We start from the raw sequence: 15,209 nt of genomic DNA, 5'->3' as shown, positions 1-15,209 counted from the left end.
TCAAGTTGACTGCATGCCACACTCTGGGAGGTGGAAGGTCAGCAGTCAATTCACTGTCTCACATTAAACTCTCAAACTGGTGTCACCCACTTTGTCCCAATGCAAGGGACATAATATCTGTGGTGACACCCTTTTAGCTCCAGAAAGCAATAAACTTTCTGACTTCTACTGTAATTATTTGAAACTAGAAATCTACTTAGGGAAAATCTTTCAGGAGAAAAGCACGTAGTGAAATAAACTTCCTAGTAAAGCTGTTCTGATGGGTCACACTGTAAGATGTATACAGTAAACAAAACAGTGCAATTTGTCCTTCCTGTGAAAAGGAAGGGAACATGAGATAAGTGTGTGTTTCTTTGTAGCATGAAAAGACTTGCGAGGAAGATGACAAGACTCCTACAATCACACCTAAATCTGTTAAGGAGATGGAACTTTACCCTGACACTCTTCATTCATCAGCTTAAAAGAAGCAAATAGTTATTAAGATGTGCCATACTCTCTGGTTTCTAAAGCCAGCCTTAACCATTTGTATAGAATGGAGAAAGTGAATTTTGTTTCCCCCACATCTGTCTGAAATACCATCTCCCTGTATACACATTAGCTTTTATTTTCTTTCTCATGTTCAAAAATAATTTTTCGCTGATCTCCGTGACTCCTACAGAGGCAATTTAAGGGAACAATGAGCTGTGGCTATACTTTGGGCTTCAGAAAAGGCAGATAATGGTTTCCTAGGCAGCTGAAGTGAAAAGAGCAGCTTCAGTCACCTTCTGTGTTTTCCTGTGAACAGAGTACTTCTCCAATTGCTCCTCTGCTCTTTGGAATAATTGAAACCTGTTCTTAATGAGGCAGAAAAATGGAAATGTCCTCTTTGTTCTCGTCAAATGAGAGAGGCGGCTCTTACCCAAGGCAGTTTGTGGCCAGAAGAGAAAATGGTTAAATGTGAAGCAGTCTAATCTAGGTCTCTGTTTGAGTTGCATCAATACAGGTGGCCCTTGTTATTCACAGGAGTTCCATTCTTGTCTATAGCTGTGAATAATGAAAACCTGAGTCAATGGGAACGGGGGGGGGGGAAGGTTCCTAAACCTTCCCCCCGGGCCAAAAAAAAAAAAAAAAGCAAGGGGGGGGCAGAAATAAGAGAAGGGACCTTATTCTCCAGCTCTAAAGCAATGCCTCCCCATCCCAAAAATGGTAGAATTTGGGAGAATATTCACTATATATCTATAAATACATAAAAAGAGCCACAAAATGGCTCTTTGCTGGAAAATGGCCCTGGGAAATGACATTGGAAGTCATTTCTGGCCACTCAAAACTACGGATAGGCAAATTTTCTTCCTGTGGATAATGAAACTGGGAAGCTATTCACACGAGCGTGCAAAACCAGGCTAAGGAAGCCCAGTCCGGTTTTTCACATGCATGTATACCATAGAAATTGGGCCCAGTCCCAATGGCACTGTGGTGGCAAACACGTCCATGAAGCTTCCCTCTAAAATGAGGTTAGGAAAGCAAGCATTCTCCGAGCCCTGTTTTTTTCAACTGCCAGCCGTGGATGCTTGCTGCAGGGCTACTGGTTTGTTTGTTTTATTCAACATATTACCGCCCAAACTTATGTCTCTGGGCAGTTTACAACAAAAAATGAAAACAGAAAAGTTAAAACATTAATTAGAACAAATAAATGACAATAGAGAAATTAAGACGGTTAAAATACATGACAGCAAAAAATTAAAACATTACAACAATTTAAAACCTTAAAACAATATTTTTAAACAATGTTAAAACTATTGAAATGGTATTTAATTAAAAGCCTGGGTGAACAGATGTGTCTTTAAAGATTTTTTTTTTAATTGTCAGAGATGGGGAGGCTCTTATTTCAGCAGGGAGTGCGTTCCAAAGCTTCAGGGCAGCAGCTGAGAAGGCCCGTCCCCAAGTAGCCACTAGACGATCCAGTGGCAACTGCAGATTGACCTCTCCTGATGATCTCAATGGGCAGTGGGGTTCATGATGAAGAAGACGTTCTCTTAAATACTCAGTGCCCAAGCCGTTTAGGGCTTTATAGGTTATAACCAGCACCTTGTGTATCAGTTTGTTATCCCTCATCCAGCCCATCGCCGCCTCCAGGCAGGCATTTAGGGAGGTTATGCCATGTCCTGATGAAGTTGAAATGGAGAAGTAGATCTGGGTGTCATCAGCATACTGATAACACCCTGCACCAAATCTCCTGATGATATCTCCCAGCAGTTTCATGTAGATGTTAAACAACATCGGAGACAATATGGAGCCCTGAGAGACACCATACAAAAGTTCCGATTTTGTAGAACAACAGTTTCCAAGGGACACCACCTGGCACCTACCCGAGATGTAGGAGCTGAACCACTGCAAAGCAGTGCCTCCCCCCCCCAACCCCCTCAGATGCTCCAGAAGGATACTATGGTTGATAGTATCGAAAGTTGCTGAGAGGTCCCAAAAGACCAACAGAGTCACACTTCCTCTGTCCATTCCCAATTGGAGATCATCCATCAGGCTGACCAAGGCAGTCTCTACCCCATAGCTCGCCCGAAAGCCAGTGTGAAAAGGGTCTAGATAATCAGTTTCCTTCAAGACTGCCACCACGCTTTCAATTACCCTGCCTAGCCACAGAAGGTTGGAGACAGGCCTGTAGTTGCTCAGCTCTGAGAGATCCAAGGCAGGCGTCTTCAGAAGTGGTCTAATAATTGCCTCCTTAAGACAAGGAGCAATCCTGTCTTCCTTCAGAGAAGCATTTATGATCTCTACCAGGCTTTCTACAACTACCCCTCTGCCAGATAGCATAAGCCATGTCGGGCAAGGGTCAAGAGAACAGGTGGTAGGCCACACCATTCCAAGCAACTCATCCACATCCTCACGAGTCACAAACTGGAAGTGATCCAACAGAACCACACAAGAGGAGTCACTGGACACCGCCACATCAGACACTGAAGTAATTGCGGAGTCTAAGTTGGCTCAAATATGAGAGATTTTCTCCATATTAAACACGTCACAGCGGGTAATCGATGGTTCCAGATTCTGATTCAAGGGAGGAGGGGTACGTACTAGCCCTCTCACAACTCTGAACAACTCTGCTGGATATGAAGTTGAGAATGCAATATGGGCAGAAAAGAATATCTTCTTTGCTGCACTTATTGCCTGAGCATAGATTTTCAAATGTGCTCTATGTTGCAATCTATCAGATTCGAGTCAAGTCTTTCTCCACTTGTGCTCCAGTTGTCTATCTTGCTGCTTCAGCCCCTGTAGTTCTTCCATATACCAAGGGGCCAGTTTTGAAGCGGGTCAGAGAGGACGCTAAGGAGCGATCATGTCTATTGCCCAGGTGAGTTTGCTGTTCCAATTCTCCACCAGGGTATCAACAGGATCACGGGTAGGGCCACCATTAAATCCCTCCAAAGCTTCTTGAAATCCTATTGGATCCAATAACCTTCTCGGGCAGACCATCCTAATAGGTCCCTCACCCCTGCAAAGGTGGGAAGTGACTGTGAGTCCAACCTTAACCAGATGATGTCCATGACAATGGGGAAATCACAGGAGTCCCCACCACGGAACACCACCCTGATCAGAGTAAAAGACCAAATCAAGCCTGTAACCAGCAATGTGTGTTGGTCCCGAGACCACTTGGGATAGGCCCATAGTTTTCATGGCTGCTATGAACTCCTGAGCCGCCCCGGACAGATTGTTCCCGAAATGAACATTGAAGTCCCCCACCATCACAAGCCTGGGGGACTCCAACAACAAGTTCGAGACCAAGTCTGTCAGCTTAGTTAAGGACTCCATTGAGCAGCAGGGTCACTCATGGGCACTCTCAGTCAGGGGCATTCCTAGCTCATATGAAGGGGGCAGAAGAGGGCAAAGAAGAGGCATGTCCCAATAGTGAATGAATGGGTAGTGGATGAATGGATAGTCTACAGAGTGGCAACTGGGAGCCCCATTGGATGGTTTGCTTCTGCTTCTGTTCCTGCTTGTTCCTACACCTGAGGCAACCACCTCACCCTGCCTCATGGAAGGACTCATAGATATACAGAATGCTGCCTTATGCCAAATCAGACCATTGATCCATCTAGCTTAGTAATGTCTACACTGACTGGCAGCAACTCTCCAGGGAGGGAGCTTCATCAGCCCTACCTCTGAGATGCCAAGGACTGGACATGGGACTTTCTGCATGCAAAGTGAATGCTCTTCCACTGAGCTATGACCCCAACCACCCCTGCAGGAAGAAGGGTGTGTGTGGCTAGCTAGGATGCTTCCATACCTGGGTACAGTGTACCTAGTGGTAGGACACCTGAAGAGTGAATTTGTTTCAAGCTAAATTTCAAGAGTGAATTTGTTTCAATGGTTGTAACTGGCAATCTCCCCCCTCCCTGCCCCCCTTCCCCCCTCCCTTCCCCTTTCTCCCCCTTTCTCTCCCTCCCTCCCCCCTCTCCCCTCCCTCCCCCCCTTTCTCCCCCTCCCTCATATTGAAATGCAGTTCCTGACTGCTGAACTCTCCCCTGTAGCACAGCTGTCTTGAGCTGGAATGGCAAGTGGTGGGATGGGGGTGGGGGAAGAAGATAATGGAGCCCCTGGAAGGGAGAAATAATTAAATCCTATAGAGTACCACTTAATATTTTCCCTTGTTACTCTGACTTAGAGTCACAGGAGCACATTAAGGGTAATTGAGTTTGGTCAATTTGTTATCCAAATGATATCAAGGTATCTGTATACTAAAAATGAAATTGCACTGGGCCTCTTTAGCTCAGCAACAGCAAGTAACATGAGCTGCTCAGCTCTCCCCCAGCTCTCTGCTCAGAAAAAGAAAAATGCATGCACATTTTGCAAAGCCATGTGCTTGTTTTCCTTCAGGCCTTCTGTCTCCCGCTAATGGTAGCAAAAAGCAAAGCAAAAAGAAAAGACCACTGGGTCACTCCTTGTTGATGTCCGGACGAATGTCGGGAGTGCTGGGGGTTGCCAGACCATGCCAGTCAGGGCCATGAGGATAAGCAGCACAGGGAGTAAACATCTCGGATAAATGCCTGATGAATGTGCCACAGTTAAGAGTGATGTCCTATTAATAGATCCTCATCAGTTGTAAATAGAAGGGGACCCCATCAGTGCTCTTGTCGGCTCTGTGTCCCTTTATAATGGGGAAACTGAATGTCAGGGAAGGCTGCTGACTCTCCCCCCGACCCCATTGTTGTATGTATACAGTGTAGATTGGAGGGGGGGAACAAAAGACAGAGGGAAGGAACACACAGGAACAGGGCCAGCACTAGGGTTTTGGGTGCTCTTGGCGAAGTTTGACTTTGATTATTCCCCCCGCCCCTGCTCCAGCTGTGAATAGGTGGTGCACATTAAATTTTGTACACTGCCTAGAGATGTACATATCACTTAGAGATGTACATATCAGGCAATATAGAAATATAGTAGGTAGGTAGGTAGGTAGGGGTGTGCACATAACCGGTTTGTTTGGTTCAAATCCAAACCAGATTCTAACCGAACTGGCCTGGTTCCAGCTTTGGCTGAACTGGGCCAAACCAGTACTCAGGCCAGTGGGGGATACTTGTAAATGGGAATCCTAGAGGGGAGCAAATAAAGGGGGAATACAGGTAAAGGGGCCATCCTTAATCCCTAATCTAAAGGTGCCGGGGTGGCAGTGAGAGAAATGGGACTCTGTCCCTTTAGCGGAGGTGGCAAGGCAGTGGCAGGGACACTGGAGGTGGTGGGAGGTAGCAGTGGGGGCTCCTCTAAGTCCACCACTGGTCTCCTGAATGACAGGTTTCGGCCTCCACACGGAGCCCTGAACCCGGCCACAGCTAGCCCAGACTGTCATTCGGAAGGCTGATGGGGGTCTTGAAAGAGCCCCCAGCAGCCCCCCACTGCCTCTGATGTCTCAGCTGACACCTTGCCTCCTCCTCTAAAAGTACGGGAGCCCCTTTCTCTCACTACTGTCCCCGGCACCTTTAGGACAGGGATTATTGTAAAAGGGAATCCTCAAGGATCCCACTTTAAAAGTATTTCCGAACTGGCCCGCAAACCATTTCTCAGAACTGGGCTGGTCCAGTTCAAACTTGGACCAGCCAAAGAGGGCCAGTTCAAATCAAGCCGGCTCACACACCCCTACCTGTGAAGTATAGACCTATAGCTTTAACCTGAGCCAGGCAGGCTGCTCATTCATGGGGCTGAATGACCAGCCGACTGACGCATCACATGCTTACACCACTGTGCAGTCCTTCGAGGATGCAATACAAGAGGGAGATAAAGAATAGTTGGTAGTGCTGTATTTTGTGTAGCACTGTTTATGACCCCCTCAAGAGCTGGTGCCCGAGGTGATTGCCTAGGTCCGCCTAGTGGAGAGCTGCTCCTGCTTAGGAAGCTGCCTTATACTGAGTTAGACCATTGAGCCATCTAGCTCAGTGAACGGACTGGCAGCAGCCAATCCAGGGTTTCAGGCAGGATTATTTTCCATACATACCTGGAAATGCCAGGGATTGAACCTGGGACCTTCTGCATGCAAAGCAGATGCTCTTCCATTGAGCTACACACCCACCCACCCACTGGGGGATGTGCACGAACCTGTTCAGAGGCCCATTTATGGTTCAAGCACGGACTGGTTTGGTTCGAACACGGACTGCTCAAAGTTGGAGGTGGGTGGGACAACTTTAAGGGTTGGGGAGGGTGCACTTACCCCTCCCTCTGCTTCCCCCCAACCAGGGCTCCGTTTGTAAATACCCCATTGGGATGGCAGCATACCTCCCTGCTGTCCCATCCCATCCTTGGCTGGAAAGTGGCTGGAAGTGCCAGGCGCATGTGCACATGCCAGGTTTATGTGTGTGCATGTCGTGCTCACGTGCATGTCAGGTGGGTGTGTGAGCGAGCGCGACTTGTGCTCACGTGCCCAGCATGCACACCACTCGCTCGGCACTTCCAGCCAAGGAGGGGATGGGACGGCAGGAAGATATGCTGCTGCCCCAATGGGGTATTTTCAAAGGGAGCACTGGTTGGGGGAAAGTGGAAGGAGAGGTAAGTGCAACGTCCTGCACCCTTAAAGTTGTCCCACCCTCGCCTTTGAACTGGCCCCTGCCGGTTCTGTGCACATCCCTACCTCCCGCTTCTCATAGCACAAGCAATTGTCCCAGTGTGGTAATATTTTCTAAACTAGTTGTAACATTAAGACTAGATGCTGGGATCACGCAACAAAGCACGGAAATAATATATCACTCCTTACACAAGTGAAAAGATGGCTGCTATGAGCACCATTTCAGGGTGTGTGTGTGTGTGTGTGTGTGTGTGTGTTTGGAGGGGGAGGAGAGTGGCATCTCCCATCCCATCTTACATGCTTTTATTCCAGACATGTTCATCCAATGGATGGATGGCCCACAGCAAGCAGCCTCAACAGGCGGTGTTTGGAAGCAGGATCTTTGCAGGTTCCGCTCAGCAGGATTCTTGGCTGCTGGCATCCAGCCAGTCGCTTGTATTTCTGGCATACTAGCTCATGTCACTCATTTAGCTTCCTTTTATTTAAATCGAGATTTTTCTTTTTGATTCCACAATGAAAACAGACAGAGGGAGGGGGGTGGGTTCCAGTGTATCCCTGGTGTAACCCCAATCACTTGTGGGACTCAAACCAAAGGGTCCAACCTGCCCCCAAAGAACTAACATCTGACAAGCAAAATCCCAAGTTTTAAAACCTGACTTGTTTTTTTCATGGCCCTTGTGATGGTTGTAAATGTCTGATCACCTAGTAAAAATAGCAGGAAGAACATAAATCATACAAATGGGGAGGATGTCTGTGTAATTCTAGGTTTACTCTTGTGCAACAAGGAAGGAAATGATTGCATTAATGATGGGATTAAATAATCAGAACCTGTATTGCACTGTTTGTGACCCTGTGGCTTCTTCCAAATTGTGGAAGGGAAAACTGAAGCTGAATTTTTCTGACACAAACACAGTTTCAGGCAAAGTTAAGGTGTCACTGCATACCTTGCTAAGCTAGATACATCTGTAAGGATTGAACTACAGAAAAAACCAAAAGCAGGTTGCTTTGAAAAAGGTAATCTCCATGCTGAGTCCCAATTTTCACTTCTGTAATACTGCATTTACCTGAATATAAGACTAGTACCTCCGCCCACCCAAGTTCTTTGATGTTAGAAATGGGGGGGGGGTGTCTTAAATTTAGGATCCTCTTCCTGTTAGATAAAAAGTATATTAAACATGTATTTTTGAAGGGGGTTGCCTTCAGTTCAGGGTCATCTTCTTTTTGGGTGAATATGATATACAGTTCAGTTTACCTCGTGTCTTAGAATTGTTATCCTGAGCATATGCCCAGCAGTGACAGCTAATGCTGTGGAAAGGGAGCAGTAGAGAGTGTAAGGACAAGAGTATAAAATGTCATAACCACCATTGGACTGAGGGGGGAAATGTCTGTGGGCCGTGGGGTGTCTGGGAGCTGAGAGGGTGTCTTGTGCCCCCACAGTATACCCCCACTGTCCCCCACAGCTGCACGCCACGACTGGGTATGCCATTATCAAGTGCAGGGCATGGATGTGTGGCCTGTTGCACTCTCCCCTTTGGAGATGGCGAGCACTTTCCAGATGCTTCAAGGAAGCCCAAAGGCAAGAGGTGAGGGCATGCCCTATCTCCTGCTGTTCCCCCCCTGCAACTGGTTTTTAGAGGCATCTGGCCCTGAGCAAGTGTGGAGGGAGGCCAGCCGTGGCCCGGGCCCAGCCTGCTACCATGCCCCCTAGCCCTGCCCCCTGCATAAGCATCTGACATCAGATGCAGGGAGCAGTTAGCCACTCTTCTAGGAATGTGCACAAAACCGGTTCGCCCGGTTTGGTTCGGATCCGAACTGGGTCTGAACCAGGAGGGGGTGGTTCGGTTTTGGTTTTGTCCGAACCACCCCCTGGTTCGGTTCGGATCTGAACCGGTTCGGATCCAAACCAAACCGGTTCGGACTGGTTCGGATCTCGAAAAGTAGCTAGGATGGTAGCTGGCACCCAGGGGTACCTGTCACCCAAACCCCAAAGCAATCGGACACTCGTACAATTTTTTTATGAGTTTTTAAAAATTATTATTATTTTTTTCTCATAGGATATAATGGGATTCGAACCAGACCATTATTACTTATTGTGGAGCACCCATGGGTGCCAACAACCATGCAAACCCTGAAGCAATCAGACACCACTATGATATTTTATGAATATTTGAAATATTTTTAATTATTTTTCTCATAGAGTATAATGGGACCCGAACCAGTCCATATCCCCTATTGTGGAGCACCTAGGGGCACAAAAGCGGGGTGGGTGGTATACAGATAGGGGTTCCTATGACCCCAAAAATCCCAAGGCAATTGGACATTCCTCTGATTATTGGTGAATTGTTAAAGTATTTTTGAATTCCTCATAGAGAATAATGAGGATTGCAGCAAATGTATAGCTTCACGTCGGGGGGAAAGGGGTGTCGTAGAGTGCAGTGTGGTGGCTGGTAGTTCCTAGGGTGGGCAAGGAAGCTACCTGAATTATTTGAAAGGAATTGGGCAAAGGGCTGATTTTTAAATGATTTTTGAAGTTTACACGTCTTTAAGGTTTTTCTCCATAAAGAAGCATGGAGGTGTCAGCAAATGTATAGCTTCACGTCGGGGGGAAAGGGGTGTCATAGAGTGGAATGTGGTGGGTGGTAGTTCCTAGGGTGGGCAAGGAAGCTACCTGAATTATTTGAAAGGAATTGGGAAAAGGGGTGATTTTTGGTTAATTGTTGAAGTTTACGTGTCTTTAAGGTTTCCCCCCATTAGATATAATGAAGGGTGTATCGCTTCATGTCGGGGGGAAAGGGGTGGCCTAGAGCAGTGTGGGGTTGGTGGTAGTGCCGGTTAGGGGCAGGGAAGCTACCTGATTTTTTTTCAAAGGATTTGGGCAGAGGGCTGATTTTTGGTTAATTGTTGAAGTTTACGCGTCTTTAAGGTTTTTCCTCATAATAAGTTATAATGGAGCTTTCAGCAGCCCCATAAGTGCACTTGGGGGGTGCTGGGGTGGCCCAGAGCGAGTGGTAGTATAATGCACATAGGGTGCCAACCACCCCCATGGGTTTCTAACTCATGGGGTACAGGGTTCTCTTGTTTCTGAGGTATTGAGTGTGGATTCTATGATAGCATATTAGAGTGGATTCATGGTGTCTCATTGAAAATCTCATTTGATGTGAAGCTATACATTTGCTGCAATCCTCATTATTCTCTATGAGGAATTCAAAAATACTTTAACAATTCACCAATAATCAGAGGAGTGTCCAATTGCCTTGGGATTTTTGGGGTCATAGGAACCCCTGTCTGTCTACCACCCACCCCGCTTTTGTGCCCCTAGGTGCTCCACAATAGGGGATATGGACTGGTTCAGGTCCCATTATACGCTATGTGAAAAATAATTAAAAATATTTCAAATATTCATAAAATATCATAGGGGTGTCTGATTGCTTCAGGGTTTGCATGGTTGTTGGCACCCATGGGTGCTACACAATAAGTAATAATGGCCTGGTTCGAGTCCCATTATATCCTATGAGAAAAAAATAAAAATAATTTTCAAAAATTCATAAAAAATCATACGAGTGTCCGATTGCTTTGGGGTTTGGGAGACAGGTACCCCTGGGTGCCCGCTACCATCCTACCAATTTTCAGGGGTCCAAACCAGTCTGAAACGAACCACCCCCGGTTCGGTTCGAATCCGAACCGAACCGGGTATGGTTCGGTTCGGATCTGAACCGCCGAACTGGAACCGGTTCGGATCCAAACTGGTTTGCACATCCCTACACTCTTCCTGTGTCTGACATCAGATGTGGGGGGGCATGTCTGGGGAGCCCTGAGGGGTGGCAGATACCTGGGTTCTTTGAACTCATTTGCTCAAGAGTGGCTCCACCCCTGCCTTTGAGGCTGGAGGTGGCCTCTAGCAACCAGACTAGTAGCCATTGATAGACCTGTCCTCCATGAATTTGTCTAAGCCCCCTTTAAAGCCATCCATGCTACTGGCCAGCCATCACCACATCCCATGGCAGAGAATTCCATATATTTTTTATGCACTGTGTGGGAAAGTACTTTTTTGTTGGTGCTAAGTTTCCTGGCAATAAGTTTTATGGGATGACCCCTATTCTAGCGTTATGAGAAAAGGCGAAAATTTTCTCTCTGTTCACTCTCTCTATTCCAGGCATAATTTTATAAATCTTTACCATGATATGAGGTAAGTTGAACTACTGTTTGGTAACATATAGCTCTGTCCTCAGATAGACACTTGAAACTGGGTTGAACTTGGGAAGCTGTTTCTGTTTGCAGTTCTAAGAAATAAGTAGCTCTGATAGAAATCTCCTCAGGGAATCAATAACTGAGAAGTCAGCTTGTGAACAGGAGAGTGTAAAGTCAAGAACTAACATGTTATGACATAAATAACTGGACTTCTACATGGATGCTTTTGAAAAGATCAGTGAGTGGGATACTAGATTCCTAGTGGCTTCTGCTCAGAATCTTTCCTGATCATTCTGAGTGGCTGCTAATCATTCCAAGAGCTCCCTTGAGAGGGAAAATGTTATGTTGTTAGGTAAGTTGGGGAGGGTTTCTGCTTCATCTAGAGGGCACAGAACTTCCCACAAAGTCACAAGGGACAACTCAGTTGGTTCAGGTAAGTGTTATAAGTTTTTCAGGTTATAGCAATTTGCTCAGGAGTTTCCTAAGCACTTATTCACATACTACACTCAGAGATGGGGTTTCCCTCACCTATGGGTGGGAGGCCTGCTGCGGAAATTGTGCTCTTCCCTTGGATAATCCTTCCATGAATAATCTTACCACTCTTCCTTTCTTTTCCTTTAGCTAGTCCACCTTCTTTTCCTATCTTCTCACTAGGGTGGTCAACTATGGCTGAAGATCCTGGAGACACTCACCCCTCTCCCATTTTTCACATATTAAGCCATCACAGTCTCCAGAATTGGGTTCAATATAATCTCCTGGAGAGTGATGTCAATTCCAGGAGACTTGAAGGCAGTCCTGGAGGGTTAGCAACCTCACTCCTTCATTCAGCTGGTTCCTTCCCTTTCTCTTTGTTTGCTTTCTTCTTTGATCCCTCTACCAGTTACAGTTCTAGTAGGCATCTCTGTGTTAGGGTCAGAAATAAGGCTAATTGACTGCTTTCCCTTCCCACCAGGCCTTAGAAGTAGTAGCGTTTCCTAGGCTGAACTCTAGGAGTTCTCAGTGGCTAACATAATGTGCACTGTTACGGGTCCATAATACTGTGCCCCAGAACTGCTGCAGAGTCGGAAGGCAGCCCTGACGCAGTTAAAGTGGTTGTGTTTGCAATGCTTCCACAGTCTTCCTCCATGGTCACAAAAAGGAAAATTGGAAATACTGCTAGTGCAACCACCCATTCTTAATAGCATTGGGGCTGCCTTCCAACTCCACAGCAGCCCTGGGGCACAGCATTATATCTTCTCCATAATGATGTGTCTCACATTACCCAGTGTGTTCGTGGAGCAGGTAAGCAGCATGGGCAGAGTGCCACCTCTCAAAGTTGAAATGAGCATGGTAAGATTGTTTGACATACATTTGTTATTATTACCATATTTACCTGAATAGAAGACAACTCTGAATTTAAGATAACCCCCTTAAAAATACAGATTAAATATAGGTTATACCTGTATTTACCCCAAAGGCAGAGCACTCTGAATTTAAGATGACTCCCCAATTTCTAAAATCAAAGAACTTAAAAAAAGTTTACAGTATTCAGAAATACAGTATTTAGAAAGTCCAAGGATTCAGAATGTATCATTTGCAAGAATCTTAATGAAAGCAGCATTTAGTTACATTGGGCCAGTTCAGATGATACTTTTGATGTGTGATTAGATTCCTCTTCCTAAATGATCATCTGATTGGAAAACCACATATTCCCCAGTCTGGATTTAAACACTAAGTAATGTAGGAATTAGAATGTGGGGTAGTCACTATCATGTGACTACCATATTGCAATGTGGTGTTTCTTAATCTTCCTCTTAACCATAGAGTTTGAACTGTAAACAGGACAGAACACAGGAATGGATCATCCAGTTATGTAGGCAAGACTTACTTTCAGCACAATTTTTTCTTCCTGCATGAGGTGGAGAATTGTGAAAGAGTTCTTTTTATCTCTGTCACACTAACTTGTAATGGGCTGTTTACAAGTTTACTGACTTTCTGGTGTAAAATAAATGTGAGAAACTGTGAGGCAATTCACACGATCAACAGAAAGCGGGCTCAGGGAGCTTAGCCCGCTTTTCTTGGATCGTGCGAGCCACCGGGCTCATGGGCAAGCGTGGTGCTCCCAAGGTGGCTAGCCCGCCTAAAACACCCTCCCCTTGAATGAGGTTGATGGAGCGAGCGCTCGGTTATCTTCATTTCGTTGCTCATGTGTCATTGCAGCATGCGGCGACACATGAGTAGACCCCCCAGGCCAGGAGGCGGCAAAATGCCCTGCATGCTCAGGCCGCCCCCAGTCGGGCTGCCCCCAATCCCCGCAGCCATGTGGGTGGAGCCGGCAGCCATGTGGGCGGCAGATGCTGCCCAGTTACGAGCAGCTGCTCATCTGCGGGGGGAGCAGGCTAAGCCCGCTCTCCCTGCAGAACTCCATCAGGCACTTGGCACATGTCGTGTGAAGCACATCTCCCTCTCTCTCTCTCTCTGCCTGTGTTTCAAAAACATTTTTTTAATTTTTTTGCAATGACAGAGAAAAAAATGGGCAGTCTTACCCACCAAGGAAAAGCCTTAAGGGTCACCCCTGGCCCCTTGTCTTCCCCACCCCCCACCTTCCAGAGCCCCACTTACAGCTTCTTTAGTCACTACTCCCCCCCCCCCCCGCCCCTCACACTGCTCCCTGCTAGGACCTGACAGAGCATTTTGCCCAGGAAGATCCCAATCAGGTTGGGGGAGAGGGACTGACACAGAGGGGTTGCAAGAGGAGAAAGCTCAAGGTGGATTCAAGGAAGCCAGACCACCAGGCAGGTCTCGTAAGGCATAGGGGTGACCCCTGGCCCCTTGTGGTCTTTTCTAGCACCCCAATTACAGCTGCAAAACTGTGTCTTTTCATTCTCCAGCAGACAGCTGGGGTTGTGGGCTTGGAAACTGTGAGGACCCATTCTTATAAAAAGGTTTTTCCAAATTTGGAGTATATTACTCACATCTATCTATCTATCTATCTATCTATCTATCTATCTATCTATCTATCTATCTATCTATCTATCTATCTTAGCTAGGAGTTTGGCAAGGATGCATCCTTGCCCCAGTCTTGTTCAATTTTTACATAAACTCAATAGTTTCACATTTTAATGATTTGGATTTGCACACACACCCAAACTTGTTGGCAGACATGTTTCATTATTACTCTATGAGGATGATATTGCCCCTTTATCTCAAACCAGGATAGGTCTCAGTCATGCTTTGACCTCCTTAGGTAAGTATACTGAGAAGGAGGCTTTAGAGATCAATTATTCTAAGACCAAGATAATGGTGTTTTCAAAGCACCCCAAAATCTTTAAATGGACAATAAATGGGCATAGTATTGAACAGGTTAAGGTTTTTAAGTATTTGGGGGTAGTATTCCACCAAACTGGAACACGTAAAGCCCATCTTGATTATATTTCCCAAGGTGCTCAACAGACGGCAAATATGATTAAGTCCTTCTATTAGTCTAGGGGTGCCTTTTCCGTACCAGTGGCTATAAAATTGTTAAAGGCCAAGATATATCCCCAAATTCTTTATGGGGCACAGATTGGTCCTCTGGAAAATTTATCTCAGCTTGAAACAGTACAAACCAAATTCCTGAGGGCTATTTTTCAGGTACCCAGGGGTACAGCAAATGCCGTCCTTCGTAGGGAAGCAGGAGTCACCACTCTGAAAGCAAAAGTATGGTTTTGCATAATTAAATTTTGGTTAAGCCTGGTCTTCTTTCCAGCTGGTCTTGCCCCTTTAGTGGTATCAGACAGTTTAGTTTCCAAATGGAAATCAACTTTGAAATTAAAATTGCATCACTTGGGAACGTCTCAAGAAGATCTTATTGGGCAAAGATTAGAGCAGGCGCTTTGCTTTGTGAAGCAACGGCTCCAAGATATAGATTTGCAGGAGGAGTCCGCATGGTTACCTAAGGGAATTTACTTAGGTTCTCAAACTTTTAACTATAAACCGGCTGAATATTTAGACCAGATCTTGGTAC

At 46.1% G+C, this 15,209-nt stretch overlaps 1 non-coding gene across 1 annotated transcript; it reads right to left on the bottom strand.

Moving 5' to 3' along the window:
* Window positions 1-6,473: 6,473 nt before the first annotated feature.
* Window positions 6,474-6,545, bottom strand: TRNAA-UGC (transfer RNA alanine (anticodon UGC)). The gene has a single exon. It is a non-coding gene; the product is annotated as a tRNA-Ala (tRNA).
* Between the last annotated feature and the right edge of the window lie 8,664 nt (window positions 6,546-15,209).

Source organism: Hemicordylus capensis, chromosome 5, assembly GCF_027244095.1.
Source record: "Hemicordylus capensis ecotype Gifberg chromosome 5, rHemCap1.1.pri, whole genome shotgun sequence".
Classification (NCBI taxonomy): Eukaryota; Metazoa; Chordata; class Lepidosauria; order Squamata; family Cordylidae; genus Hemicordylus; species Hemicordylus capensis.
This window is presented reverse-complemented; position numbering and strand designations above follow the sequence as displayed.